General features: G+C 41.5%; 1 protein-coding gene across 4 annotated transcripts in view; it reads left to right on the plus strand.

The window, feature by feature from the left end:
- Positions 1-15,539, plus strand: part of LOC143776637 (protocadherin gamma-C5-like) — a 671,321-nt gene that overhangs the window by 211,126 nt on the left and 444,656 nt on the right. The window lies entirely within an intron of this gene.

The following is a 15,539-nucleotide window of genomic DNA, read 5'->3' on the forward strand; positions in this document are numbered from 1 at the left end:
AGCCCCAGTCCATACCTGCCGAGAAGTAATCCCACCTGTGAAGATAAAGAGAATAATACTGAAAAGTGATCTTTAAAGAACAGGAAGTATTAGCTGAACCCTAGAGTTTGTGCCTAGAATGATCCCCCAAAATGTTTCCACATTTTTGTACCATAAAAACTTGAATTAGGATAAAAGGAAAAGGCCACAAAGGTCTCATGCTGCTCCCCCACCTGCAGATATTGATGCCTGCAGACCAGTAGCAAGCAAGGATATTTGACTACTAACTTTTTTTTTAAGTGTTCTGACAGCATTAAGTATTTTTTTCTGCCTCATTCAGACATCAATGAGTCACGTACATGACGTAAGTGCTGGCTGCTCGTTACTGCACCATTGTATTCAAATAGGGGCAGATATGCAGTTGGCGAAACTGTGCTGTTCGGCTGTGTTGAGTGGCCCAACAACTGTTGCAACCCCACTGATCTAAAATGTAGATAGCGAGATTTTTTTTAATGTACTTATTTAATTTTTTCATCAGAAAAAATCACTGATTGTAAAAACTGACACACTGACCAAACACTGATGTAACCTTTGATCCAAAATACTGGTAAAGAAAAATCCCTGTTGTCTGAATGAGACCTTAACAAGGGTTTTCAAGCCAAGGCTATTTTTTGGCTGGCACTGTAGCATGACAAGTAATAAACTACATTCTTAAAGGGACTCTGTCACCTGAATTTGGAGGGAACAATTTTCAGTCATATGGGCGGGGTTTTCGGGTGTTTGATTCACCCTTTCCTTACCTGCTGGCTGCATGCTGGCTGCAATATTGGATTGAAGTTCATTCTCTGTCCTCTATAGTACACGCCAGCATAAAGCAAGATTGCCTTGTGCAGGCATGTACTACGGAGGACAGAGAATGAACTTCAATCCAATATTGCAGCCAGCGGGTAAGGAAAGGGGAATCAAACACCCGAAAACCCCGCCCATATGACTGAAAATTGTTCCCTCCAAATTCAGGTGACAGAGTCCCTTTAAAATTAGCCCCAACCTTGAAAACTCCTTTAGTGTCATTATATTCATTGAAAGAATGTTCATTTTTTGTATTTGCTCTTTATAGCAATTGTATTGAAATTGTGTATTAATGAAACGTAATAAGAAAAATCAAAAGATTTTGTTGTTGAAAAATAGAATTAAATAATTGTTCAAAAGATCCCAACTTATAGTACCTCTTTCATACTGTATAAGAAAAAAGTCTCATCAGAAAGTCCTTTGTCATATGCTGTTAAAATACAGGAGAATCAAGTACAGGTGTAGGTGTGAGAGGACTGCAGACCTCTTACTGTAAGGAGTATTTTGAAGTTTGAATGTTTTCTTTATCCATGGGTTAGGTGAGAACGTCCCAATAACAGGGGTCCATACAGTAAAGTACACATGCAAGGCACTGCTCTATTCCTCCACTTGGACATCTGACTCTTGGCTCAAGATTATTATTGTTTTTGTTTTATTCTATGCTATTTTAAGTAATTTGCCTATCCACATTTGTTTGTAGGGCAATTGTCCTGCTCTTACCCCCAATTTGCTTCTTTTTGCAGGACCCTAGCCCTTACTATGACAATTTTGCAGCACCAAAGTTTGGCTCCTCACTGGCTTCTATGGGGTTGGGGTTCTGGGTCAAACCAAAACTTCCACATATCCACTCATCACTAAAAGCACAGTTTCATAGAATGCATATTAGCTAGTACTATTGTTACAATTGTGCTCAAAAGTTTTCATACTCCGGCAGAATTTTTACTTTCTTGGCCTTTTTTCAGAGAATATGAATGATAACACCAAAACCTTTTCTCCACTCATGGTTAGTGGTTGGGTGATGCCATTTATTGTCAAACTGTGTTTTCTCTTTTTAAATCACAATGACATCCCAAAACATCCAAATGACCATTATCAAAAGTTTACATATCCCCTTTCTTAATACTGTGCGTGCCTGAGATCTCCCCAGAGTGGCTCAATTATATTGAGGTCAGGAGACTGAGATGGCCACTTAAGAACCTTCACTTTGTTCTGCTGTAGCCAATGACAGGACGACTTGACCTTGTGTTTTGAATCATTGTCATGTTGGAAAATCCAAGTACGCTCCATGCGCAGCTTCTGGCCTGATGAGTGCCAATTTGCCTTCAGTATTTGCTGATAACATACTACATTAATCTTTCCTTTAACTTTGACCAAGTTTCCTGTGCCTTTGTAGCTCACACATCCCCAAAACATCAGTGATCAACCTCCGTGCTTTACAGTAGGAATGGTGTTCCTTTCATCATAGGCCTTGCTGACCTCTCTCCGAATGTAATGTTTATGGTTGTTGCCAAAAAGTTCAATTTTGGTCTCATCACTCCAAATTATCCTGTTCCAGAAGTTTTGAGGCTTGTCTCTGTGCTGTTTTGCTTATTGTAGGTGAGATACTTCATGGCATTTGTGCAGTAATGGCTTTCTTCTGGCGACTCAACCATGCTGCCCATTTTTCTTCAAGTGCCTCCTTATTAAGCATCTTGAAACAGCCACACCACTAGTTTTCAGAGAGTCCTGTATTTCAGCTGATGTTATTTGTCAGTTTGTCTTTGCATCCCAAAAAAATTTCCTGGCAGTTATGGGCAACATTTTTGTTGGTCTACTGACCATGGTTTTGTTTTAACATAGCCTCTGATTTTCCATTTGTTAATCACAGTTTGAACGCTGCTGACTGGCATAATCAATTCCTTGGATATCTTTTTGTATAAACAAAAAAAAAAGGAAAAAAGCCAGCTCACCGTTTCCAAATGGAGCACGGAACTTGATCCTGACGAAACATTAGCAATGGAAAAAACACGATGTCCCAGCTCGATCTTGATAAAATAAACTTTAATGAAAATATTAAAAGCAGATTGCAGAATGCTCCTTAGACAACACCATAACCCAAGTGAGTGAAGCTTCACTCACTTGGGTTATGGTGTTGTCTAAGGAGCATTCTGCTATCCTTTTGTATCCCTTTCCTGTTTTATATAGTTCAACTAACTTTTCCGGTAGATTCATTGACAATTCTTTTGCTTTCCCCATGACTCACAATCCAGAAATGTCAGTGGATGGATGAAAGGTGCAAGAGTCTGTCTGGATTCCAGAAACTCACTCAGCTTTTATGCACACACTGATTACAAACAAACAGGTGAGGATATTTCCTTTAGTAGCCATTCAAACCCATTTGTGTCAACTTCTGAGCATGTTATCAGGCCAAAATCATCAGGGTGTGTGAACTTTTGATCAGGGTCATTTGGATGTTTTGGGTTGTCATTATGATTTAAAAAGAGAAAACACAATAGTTTGAAAAAAAATACCTTCATCCAACTACTAACCATGAGTGTAGAAAAAGTTTTGGTGTTATCATTTATATTCTCTGAAAATAGGCCAAGAGAGCAAAAATTCTGCCGGGGTATGTAAAATTTTGAACACAACTGTATGTGAATACTGCTTTTACATTGAATGCTGGTCCTTGTTATTGAATCCTATCTAAATAAGAAGAAATTCCACTGTTGATTATGTAACATACAGTAGTCTTTTTTTATAACAATTTCATTCTATGATAGCGTGCTATAGTACCTGTGAATATATAAAAACTAATGACTTATTATGAGAGTGATAAACAGTTGTGTCCATAAATATTGGAACAGTTCATAATAAGGAGTTTGAATGTTTTATTGTCCTCTGATTGGGGTCTGGTTCTGTGTGGTGATGCCCCCAAAAGGTCTGAGGAGCAAATTCCTTAATTGAGGTAAAAATACATAAATCCAAGCAACACATTCATTCCTGCACTGAGAGTGTCAAAGGTAGTCATAGGTTTATACTGCCAGACTATTCTCTCTCTCTCTTCTGAGACAGATAAAACATTTACACTCCTTATCTATGAACTGTTCCAATATTTATGGACACAACGGTTTATCACTCTCCCATAATGGTAGTTCTGGTTCATGTCACCTGTCTTATCTATGACATTATTTCTGTGCTGTGTTGTGCATAAATATGTGATTCTTCAGAATTTGTATTAGTCTATGCCTGATGAAGAGACCTGTGTAGTTTCGAAAGCTTGCAGTTTGTTGCCATCTTTTCAGGTAGCCATTAAAAGGTATCAACCACTGAGGACTCTCAATTCTAAAAACAAAATTCTATCTACTGGCTAACAAGGTACAAAGATATATATCTTTCCATTACTCTTCAAACACACTCAAAGAAAGAGTGCATCTTAAAACCTCTCTGTCCTAATTTTGCTTTTGGAGAAAAATTCTGAAACCAAGTCTTGTGTGTCGCAGAAAGTGTACTTTCTGGCTTGTGAGATTCAGCAAGCAATAATTTTTTAACTACTTCTGGACTGCCCACAGTCTTTGTACATACAGATAGTCAACACTTTACCATGCACTGATGTTCTAAAATGTCAATGCAGTATAAGCAGATAGCACAAGATCATATATGTTGTGAATTTACTTTTTGGCTCCCTCTAGTGGCTACTAGTGATTTGACTCTGGGTTTGTCAGTCATTCCTTTTATGCTCACCTGGGTCGTTAGGTCAGGGGTGTTGCTATATAAGCTCCCTGGACCTTCAGTTCAATGCCTGGCAACGTTGATATCAGAGCTAATCTGTAGTGCTCTTGTCTACTGATCCTGGTTCCTGCTTGATTAAGCTAAGTCTGCTTTTTTGCTTTTTGCAATTCGTTATTGTTTGCATTTTTTGTCCAGCTTGTATATTATCTGTATCCTGACCTTGCTGGAAGCTCTAGGGCGGCTGGTGTTCTCCCCCCGGGCCGTTAGACGGTTCGGGGGTTCTTGAATCTCCAGCGTGGATTTTTGATAGGGTTTTTGTTGACCATATAAGTTATCTTACTATATTCTGCTATTAGTAAGTGGGCCTCTCTGTGCTAAACCTAGTTCATCTCTGTGTTTGTCATTTCCTCTTACCTCACCGTTATTATTTGTGGGGGGCTTGTATCCTACTTTTGGGGTCCTTTCTCTGGAGGCAAGAGAGGTCTTTGTTTTCCTCTTCTAGGGGTAGTTAGCTCTCCGGCTGGCGCGAGACATCTAGCGACCAACGAAGGCATGTTCCCCGGCTACTTCTAGGGTTGGCGTTAGGAGTAGATATATGGTCAACCCAGTTACCACTGCCCTATGAGCTGGATTTTTGTACTTTGCAGACTTGCTGATATCTCTGAGACCCTCGCCATTGGGGTCATAACAGTTTGCCAGGCCAGTACTAAATGTTAAATGCATTGCAGAAGTGGGATTATAAGAAAGAAAGTTCTGAGTTTTTTTTCTCTCTCTCATTTTTTTTTTTTCTTTTCCCCTTTACCTTTGAGTGGCTTGTGATTGCTGCAGACATGAATGTCCAGACCTTGATTACAAGTGTGGACCAGCTTGCTGCTCGTGTGCAGGGCATACAAGATTATGTTACCAGAAATCCTATGTCAGAACCTAAGATACCGATTCCTGAACTGTTTTCCGGAGACCGATTTAAGTTTAGAAATTTCAGGAATAATTGTAAATTGTTTTTGTCCCTGAGACCCTGTTCCTCTGGAGACTCCGCTCAGCAAGTGAAAATTGTTATTTCTTTTTTACGGGGCGACCCTCAGGATTGGGCTTTCTCGCTGGCGCCAGGAGATCCGGCATTGGCTGATATTGATGCGTTTTTTCTGGCGCTCGGTTTGCTTTATGAGGAACCCAATCTTGAGATTCAGGCAGAAAAAGCCTTGCTGGCTATGTCTCAGGGCCAGGACGAGGCTGAGGTGTATTGCCAAAAATTTCGGAAATGGTCCGTGCTGACCCAGTGGAACGAGTGTGCATTGGCTGCAAATTTTAGAAATGGCCTTTCTGAAGCCATTAAGAATGTGATGGTGGGTTTTCCCATTCCCACAGGTCTGAATGATTCCATGGCCCTGGCGATTCAAATTGACCGGCGGTTGCGGGAGCGCAAAACCGCAAATTCCCTCATGGTGTTATCTGAACAGGCACCTGATTTAATGCAATGTGATAGAATCCTGACTAGAAATGAGCAGAAAATTCATAGACTCCAGAATGGCTTGTGTTACTACTGTGGTGATTCTGCACATGTTATCTCAGCATGCTCTAAGCGTCTTACTAAGGTTGTTAGTCCTGTCGCCATTGGTAATTTGCAACCTAAGTTCATTCTATCTGTAACTTTGATTTGCTCACTGTCATCGTATCCTGTCGTGGCGTTTGTAGATTCAGGTGCTGCCCTGAGTCTTATTGATCTGTCATTTGCCAAGCGTTGCGGTTTTGTTCGTGAGCCATTAGAAAATCCTATCCCTCTTAGGGGTATTGACGCTACGCCATTGGCAGAAAATAAGCCGCAGTTTTGGACACAGGTTACCATGTGCATGACTCCTGAACATCGGGAGGGGATACGTTTTCTTGTTCTGCATAAGATGCATGATTTGGTTGTTTTGGGGTTGCCATGGTTACAGACCCATAATCCAGTCTTGGACTGGAAGGCAATGTCAGTGTCAAGTTGGGGCTGTCATGGAATTCATGGAGATTCCCTGCCCGTGTCTATTGCTACTTCTACGCCTTCGGAAGTTCCGGCGTATTTGTCTGATTATCAGGATGTCTTCAGCGAGTCTAGGTCAAGTGCATTGCCTCCTCATAGGGAATGTGACTGTGCAATAGATTTGATTCCAGGCAGTAAGTTTCCTAAGGGAAGACTGTTTAATCTGTCGGTACCTGAACATACCGCGATGCGTTCATATATCAAGGAGTCTCTGGAGAAGGGGCATATCCGTCCTTCTTCTTCCCCTCTTGGTGTGGGATTCTTTTTTGTGGCTAAAAAGGACGGATCTTTGAGGCCTTGTATTGACTATCGGCTTTTGAATAAGATCACTGTCAAATTTCAGTATCCTTTGCCGTTGTTGTCAGACTTGTTTGCCCGGATTAAAGGTGCCAAGTGGTTCACCAAGATAGACCTTCGTGGTGCGTACAACCTTGTGCGCATTAAGCAAGGAGATGAATGGAAAACCGCATTCAATACGCCCGAAGGTCATTTTGAGTACTTGGTGATGCCATTTGGGCTCTCTAATGCACCTTCAGTTTTTCAGTCCTTTATGCATGACATTTTCCGGAAGTATCTGGATAAATTTTTGATCGTTTATCTGGATGATATTCTGTTTTTTTCTGATGATTGGGACTCGCATGTGGAACAGGTCAGGATGGTTTTCAAGATTTTGCGTGAAAATTCTTTGTTTGTTAAAGGCTCAAAGTGTCTCTTTGGTGTACAGAAGGTTCCCTTTTTAGGGTTCATTTTTTCCCCTTCTGCTGTGGAGATGGACCCAGTCAAGGTTCGAGCTATTCATGATTGGACTCAACCCTCGTCAGTTAAGAGTCTTTAGAAGTTCTTGGGTTTTGCTAACTTCTACCGTCGTTTTATCGCTAATTTTTCTAGCGTTGTTAAACCGTTGACGGATATGACCAAGAAAGGCTCTGATGTGGCTAACTGGGCTCCTGCTGCCGTGGAGGCTTTCCAGGAGTTGAAGCGCCGGTTTACTTCAGCGCCTGTTTTGTGCCAGCCTGATGTCTCACTTCCCTTTCAGGTTGAAGTGGATGCTTCGGAGATTGGGGCAGAGGCCGTTTTGTCGCAGAGAGGCCCTGGTTGCTCTACTATGAGACCTTGTGCCTTTTTCTCTAGGAAGTTTTCACCGGCAGAGCGAAATTATGATGTGGGCAATCGGGAGTTGTTGGCCATGAAGTGGGCATTTGAGGAGTGGCGTCATTGGCTCGAGGGTGCTAAGCATCGTGTGGTGGTCTTGACTGATCACAAAAATCTGATGTACCTCGAGTCTGCTAAACGCCTGAATCCTAGACAGGCCCGCTGGTCATTGTTTTTCTCCCGTTTTGACTTTGTGGTTTCGTATTTACCAGGTTCTAAGAATGTGAAGGCCGATGCTCTGTCTAGGAGCTTTGTGCCTGATGCTCCTGGAGTCGCTGAACCTGTGGGTATTCTTAAGGAAGGAGTTATCCTGTCAGCTATTTCTCCAGATCTGCGACGTGTGTTGCAGAGATTTCAGGCTGGTAGGCCTGACTCTTGTCCACCTGACAGATTGTTTGTGCCTGCTAAATGGACTAGCAGAGTCATTTCCGAGGTTCATTCCTCAGTGTTGGCAGGGCACCCGGGAATTTTTGGCACCAGAGATCTGGTGGCCAGGTCCTTTTGGTGGCCTTCCTTGTCAAGAGATGTGCGGTCATTTGTGCAGTCCTGTGGTACTTGTGCTCGAGCTAAGCCTTGCTGTTCTCGTGCCAGCGGGTTGCTCTTGCCCTTGCCTGTCCCGAAGAGACCTTGGACACACATCTCTATGGATTTCATTTCGGATCTTCCGGTGTCTCAGGGCATGTCTGTCATCTGGGTGATATGTGATCGTTTCTCCAAGATGGTCCATCTGGTTCCTTTGCCCAAACTGCCTTCCTCTTCTGATCTGGTTCCTGTGTTCTTCCAGAACGTGGTTCGTTTGCACGGCATTCCTGAGAATATTGTGTCGGACAGAGGATCCCAGTTTGTTTCCAGGTTCTGGCGATCCTTTTGTGGTAGGATGGGCATAGATTTGTCGTTTTCGTCCGCTTTTCATCCACAGACTAACGGACAAACGGAACGAACTAATCAGACTCTGGAGGCGTATTTGAGGTGTTTTGTCTCTTCTGATCAGGATGATTGGGTGACCTTCTTGCCGTTGGCTGAATTTGCCCTTAATAATCGGGCTAGTTCTGCCACCTTGGTTTCGCCATTTTTCTGCAACTCTGGTTTCCACCCTCGTTTTTCCTCGGGACATGTGGAGCCTTCTGACTGTCCTGGGGTGGATTCTGTGGTGGATAGGTTGCAGCGGATCTGGAATCATGTGGTGGACAACTTGAAGTTGTCACAGGAGAAGGCTCAGCGTTTTGCCAACCGCCGCCGCGGTGTGGGTCCCCGACTTCGTGTTGGGGATTTGGTATGGCTGTCTTCTCGATTTGTTCCTATGAAGGTCTCCTCTCCCAAATTTAAGCCTCGATTCATTGGTCCTTACAAGATATTGGAGATCCTTAATCCTGTATCCTTTCGCCTGGATCTTCCGGTGTCGTTTGCCATTCACAACGTATTTCATAGGTCCTTGTTGCGGCGGTACGTTGTGCCTGTGGTTCCTTCTGCTGAGCCTCCTGCTCCGGTGTTGGTTGAGGGCGAGTTGGAGTACGTGGTGGAGAAGATCTTAGATTCTCGTCTCTCCAGGCGGAGGCTTCAGTACCTGGTCAAGTGGAAGGGCTATGGTCAGGAGGATAATTCCTGGGTGGTCGCCTCTGATGTGCATGCGGCCGATTTAGTTCGTGCCTTTCACGCCGCTCATCCTGATCGCCCTGGTGGTCTTGGTGAGGGTTCGGTGACCCCTCACTAAGGGGGGGGTACTGTTGTGAATTTACTTTTTGGCTCCCTCCAGTGGCTACTAGTGATTTGACTCTGGGTTTGTCAGTCATTCTTTTTATGCTCACCTGGGTCGTTAGGTCAGGGGTGTTGCTATATAAGCTCCCTGGACCTTCAGTTCAATGCCTGGCAACGTTGATATCAGAGCTAATCTGTAGTGCTCTTGTCTACTGATCCTGGTTCCTGCTTGATTAAGCTAAGTCTGCTTTTTTGCTTTTTGCAATTCGTTATTGTTTGCATTTTTTGTCCAGCTTGTATATTATCTGTATCCTGACCTTGCTGGAAGCTCTAGGGTGGCTGGTGTTCTCCCCCCCGGGCCGTTAGACGGTTCGGGGGTTCTTGAATCTCCAGCGTGGATTTTTGATAGGGTTTTTGTTGACCATATAAGTTATCTTACTATATTCTGCTATTAGTAAGTGGGCCTCTCTGTGCTAAACCTAGTTCATCTCTGTGTTTGTCATTTCCTCTTACCTCACCGTTATTATTTGTGGGGGGCTTGTATCCTACTTTTGGGGTCCTTTCTCTGGAGGCAAGAGAGGTCTTTGTTTTCCTCTTCTAGGGGTAGTTAGCTCTCCGGCTGGCGCGAGACATCTAGCGACCAACGAAGGCATGTTCCCCGGCTACTTCTAGGGTTGGCGTTAGGAGTAGATATATGGTCAACCCAGTTACCACTGCCCTATGAGCTGGATTTTTGTACTTTGCAGACTTGCTGATATCTCTGAGACCCTCGCCATTGGGGTCATAACACATATACCTATGGGCCAGGGAGCTAGCTATTGAACACAGCCAAAATCTGTACAGAGAAGATAAACATAGCTTATTCCCATATTTACCTTCTTGATCTCTGTGTGCCCAGGGCTGAACCAGTGCTTGTTAATATAGATTAGAAAGCACTGTTTGTGCTTCCTCATGTAGACCATGAGTTCATGTGATTATAGGATGCAAAGAGAGAACAAGAGTTGCTAGGTCCTAAGAGACCCAGTCAGCCCTTCTATGCAGGCAGTTAGTTTGCATGCTACATCAGTAAGGTTACCCCAGTTCATCGGCTGTGAACTGCGATCGCCTTACTGACATGACCGCTCGTCACAGCAGCCGGATTCACATGTTACTTTCAGTGTGTTCCGACTGCCGAAGCGATCGGAAACTTTACTGATGTCACCACACATCACAAGCTCTGGATGTAGCAGAGTTGGGAATCATTGTGGAACATCCATTCAGATTACTTTTTTATGGTAATAAGTGGGTAAAAGAGGGTACTTGGCGGGGAGTGCTTTTTACAAATTTAGGACTTTTCTGTGTGTGTTTTTTTTCTAACTTACTGGGTTAGCAATGGGGGTGTCTGTCTGACAGACTCCTCTCCATTACTAACCCCTGGTCTTGATGTCAGCAGACATTACACAGCTGACATCAACCCCAAAACCATTACCCTGATCACCAATGCACCAGAGCAGTCGTACGAGCCGAGGCTAAGGGCCAAAATTGGCGCATCTAATGGATGCTCCATTTCTGAGGGCTGGTGTTATTATTGTGGGAAGGGAAAAATATTCAAGGCCCTTTCCAGACAATTAATATCAGCCCTCAGCTGTCTGCTTAGCCTTTGCTGGTTATTAAAAATAGAGGGGACCCCCACATTATTTCCCCCCCTTCTTAGTTATCAGTAAAGGCAAAGCAGACAGCTGCGGGCTGATATTAATAGTCTTGAAAAGCTCCATGGATATTGGCCCCTTCCCAGAATAAAAAATTACAGGTCACAGCTGTCTGCTTTCCCTCAGCTGGTTAGTAAAAATATGGGGATCCCAAGCCATTTTTCATGTATTTATTTATTAGCTAGATACAAGGACACAAAAATACACATGCAAAGCACTGATTATACATTTCATTGACATCTACCTAGCTACCTATATATCTAGTCTGATGGTTCATTCTGTGAACTTACTTGGCTGATAAAATGTCGAGTTTCCTATGAGATGTGTGCGTAAAAATCAGATTTTTTTCTTGCACCCATTGATTTGCATTGGTGAGTCCCAGCCGTTTTACGCAGCCATATGCAGCATGCTGCAATTTTTTTCCTCACCCAAATACAAGTGAGAAAAAACTTGCAAATGACCACTGCCTCATTGAATAACATTGGTTTGAGTGCAATGTGATTTTTTTGCATACATTGCATTCACCGATTTTCTACACAGATGTGAGCGAACCATTCCTGGCAAATTCGAATTCTGCTCATATGCTGGTCACTACTTTTAGGACGAAGAACAGTGGTACAATACCATACAGAAATCAAAGAAATGGTTCACTCGAAATATCATTTCATGGGAAATACAGGTATTTACCAAAATGAAGACGTCAGGGAAATTGACAAGTTCACTTTAAGATTAATAACATTAAAACACTAAAAGAAGATCCACGTAGGCTGATATGTAGTTATGAAAATAGCAATAAATAGCTATATAAGGAAAATATATCCATTTTCTGACAATACATATTTATCATAAGAGAACAAACTTTCTTACTTGCAGTACCTCAATGTGACCTCTGAGTGCCGCCATTAGACTGTAGTATTTTCTGTTCTCACTGAATGATGGAACTAATGCAGCCTCACAGCACAGATCTCCAGAAAATCCTGCATTCATTCCTTAGAGCACCCTGCAATTTGCTTTAAATGTATCTACTTCCACAAGAATCCTTTGGAATATTATAATTTTTTTATGAAATAACTTTCCTAATAATGACAACTATTAGAAGAAACAGAGGGACACCGTGGACAGTGATATGGCAAGTACTATTGCATTTCTCTTCATTTTGCGTGAATGATGTCTCAGGCCAATTACAGTACTCAATAACTGAAGAGCTAAAAAGGGGATCTGTCATTGGGAATGTGGCAATAGCTCTTGGGTTGGATGTCAAGGAACTTGCTTTTAGACAATTTCAGATCGTTTCTCATGATACAAAGCAATATTTCAGCATCAATTTGGAAAGTGGAGACTTAATTGTATCAGAGAGAATTGATAGAGAAGCATTATGTGGATCTAAACTGAGCTGCTTTATAAATCTGGAAGCTGTGATTGAAAATCCTTTGAATTTTTACACTATCACAGTAGAGATCCAGGATGTGAATGACAATGCCCCAACATTTTCTAAGAAATACTATGAATTAGGAATGAGTGAGTCTTTGGATCCCGGAGTACATTTTTCCTTAGGAAATGCAGAAGATCCCGATATAGGGACAAATTCTATACAATCTTATACTCTTACTGGTAATGAATGGTTTAGTCTTGAAGAAAGAATAACTAAGGATGGAATAAAGCATCCAGATATTATACTAGAAAAATCTTTGGACAGAGAGAAAAATAATTTTTATGAGTTAATTTTAACTGCGTCTGATGGGGGTAAACCTCCTAAAACTGGCACTGCCATAATAAAGATCACAGTACAAGATGTGAATGACAACTTTCCAACATTTTCCCACGAAACATATCACATAAGAATAAGTGAGAACGCACCTGTTGGTTTCCTAGTTGTCCATTTAAATGCAACTGATGAAGATGAAGGTACAAATGGCTTAGTGTCTTATTCCTTTAGCCACATTCCTAAAAATATGAATGAAATATTTTCCATAGATTCAAATAAAGGTGACATAAAGATAATAGGAGACTTAGACTATGAAGCATCAGATAACTATGAAATGACTGTTGAAGCTAAAGATGGTGGAGGTCTTGTCACACATTGTAAGGTGTCAATACAAGTGATCGATGTGAATGATAATCCGCCGGATATAACAGTTACTACTTCTAAAGCAGCAATTCCAGAAGATTCTCCACCTGGTACTGTCATAGCAATAATTAATGTCCGTGATTTGGATTCTGGGATGAATGGGGAGATTCTTTGTGTGGTCCCAGACATGAAGGATTTTCAATTGTTACCATCATCCAGCAACTACTATAAACTTGTAACTGCATCTAGCATGGACCGAGAGAGGAATTCTCTGTATAATGTTACAATTCACTGTACGGATAAAGGATCTCCTCCTCTGTGCACCAACAAAACCATTACACTGAATATTTCAGATGTGAATGACAATGCTCCAATTTTTGAGAGAACAAACTATGTGGTCTACATTATGGAAAATAATCAGCCTGGGACATCAATACAAAATATTCTTGCTTCAGATCTTGATCAAGGTGATAATGGAAACATTCTTTACAGCATTATAAACAGCAACATAGATAATATTCCTGTGTCATCATATGTTTCCATAAACTCAATGACTGGAGTTCTCTACGCCCAGAGATCATTTGACTATGAACAGTTGCGGGAATTTCAGTTCCAGGTGATGGCTAAAGACAGTGGATCTCCTCCTCTGAGCAGTAATGTGACAGTGAGGATATGTATCATTGATAAGAATGATAATGCTCCGAAGATCCTCTACCCATCACCAGACACTGAGGGATCAGCATTATTTGAGTTTATTCCTCACTCTGCTGAGAAAGGTTATCTAGTCACCAAAGTGATTGCAGTGGACGCTGACTCTGGACACAACGCCTGGCTCTCCTATCACTTACTACAAGTTCCCGATCCTTCATTATTTGGAATTGGCCAATATACTGGAGAAATAAAGATTGTGAGAGATCTTCAAGATGCAGATAACTTAAGGCAAAAACTTGTGGTTCTGGTGAAGGATAATGGAGTCCCATCTTTATCATCTACAGTCACTTTGAGTTTAGTTGTGGCAGAGAATTTTCAACAAGTTGTGCCAGAAATAAGAAGACAACCGACTAATTCATATACTAAATCTCCTGTAACTTTCTATCTAGTCATATCCATAGCTCTGATTTCTTGTCTATTCATTATAACTGTAATCATCACAGTCATCTACAAATGCAGAAAAGACAACACCCCGACTACATATGGAGCATACAGTAGAAACGTGTATCCTCAGTTCACCCTGGGATGTCCTTCTGAGATCAGTGATACCAGTTTACCTTTCCCATTCTCATATGATGTGTGTGTGACTCTGGACTCCAAGCAGAATGAAATCGCTTATCTGAAACCAGTGCAGAACGTCCCCACAGAGAATCTCATAGACACTGAGGACTCGGCAGTGCTGAGTGGATCTGCAAACACTGATTTGCTTCCCAGTAATACTAATCAGGTATTTATATTCTTGTTGCTTTTTTTCAGCATATAAGTATTTGTGAATGAAGCATGATTATTTTTGCCTAGAATAAAAAAAGTTATACTAATGAAAACAAATTTCTCTGTGAATTGTATTTTATTTATTTTCTATATTTTTTACATTAGCCATCTCTATATTTTGATACTGTAAGTGATATTTGTAGTTTGATGTAACCCCGTCTAATGTACAGCACCATGGAATTAATGGTGCTATATAAAATAATAAAAATAATAATAACAAATTATGCTTGTTGGTAAAATTGGCACATATTTAAACCATTTGTGTTACATTACCTCTTATTTGACTCATAGAAAACTTTTTGCACCAAATGGTGCTTCTTATGTTATATTCATTTTACACTGAGCTTCATGAGGTGCAAAGACTGTATAAAATACCTAATCAGTGTGGCGCAGCGCATGTGCAGAATTCTTGTTCAACATCAGCTAGAATTATATAATGTTTTAGGTACTGCATCCAGTTAAATAGTTTTAGGGTTTGATACATGATACATTTTTTTTAGAGTTAAGTGGATCAGGCAAAATTAGAATTTGCCAGATTGCATATTTTTCCTGGAAATTTTTGATTCGTGGAAAAGTTATTTTCCATGAATTTAATTTCCTTTAATTTTCAGGTAACCCACACTCTGCCCTCCCTTCTATCCATGTACTTTATTCCTATGCTCCTATGTTCCCTTGCAATCCACTTTCACCACCCAATTCCCCCTCCATCAAGACTCATATACATCAACTCCTCACTCCTTCCCTCTCCCATGTACAGCTCCCATGCACTTCTCACCTTCTTGAAAAACCTCAGTCCATCTTGCCCAAACACACTGCACGAAAAAACTTCATGCATTTCCAAAAACTACTTGCTCTTTATCTTCCTACTCCTACTGATTTCAGGGAACATCTACCCTATCTC

The sequence above is a fragment of the Ranitomeya variabilis genome, chromosome 5 (genome assembly GCF_051348905.1).
Source record: "Ranitomeya variabilis isolate aRanVar5 chromosome 5, aRanVar5.hap1, whole genome shotgun sequence".
Taxonomy (NCBI): Eukaryota; Metazoa; Chordata; class Amphibia; order Anura; family Dendrobatidae; genus Ranitomeya; species Ranitomeya variabilis.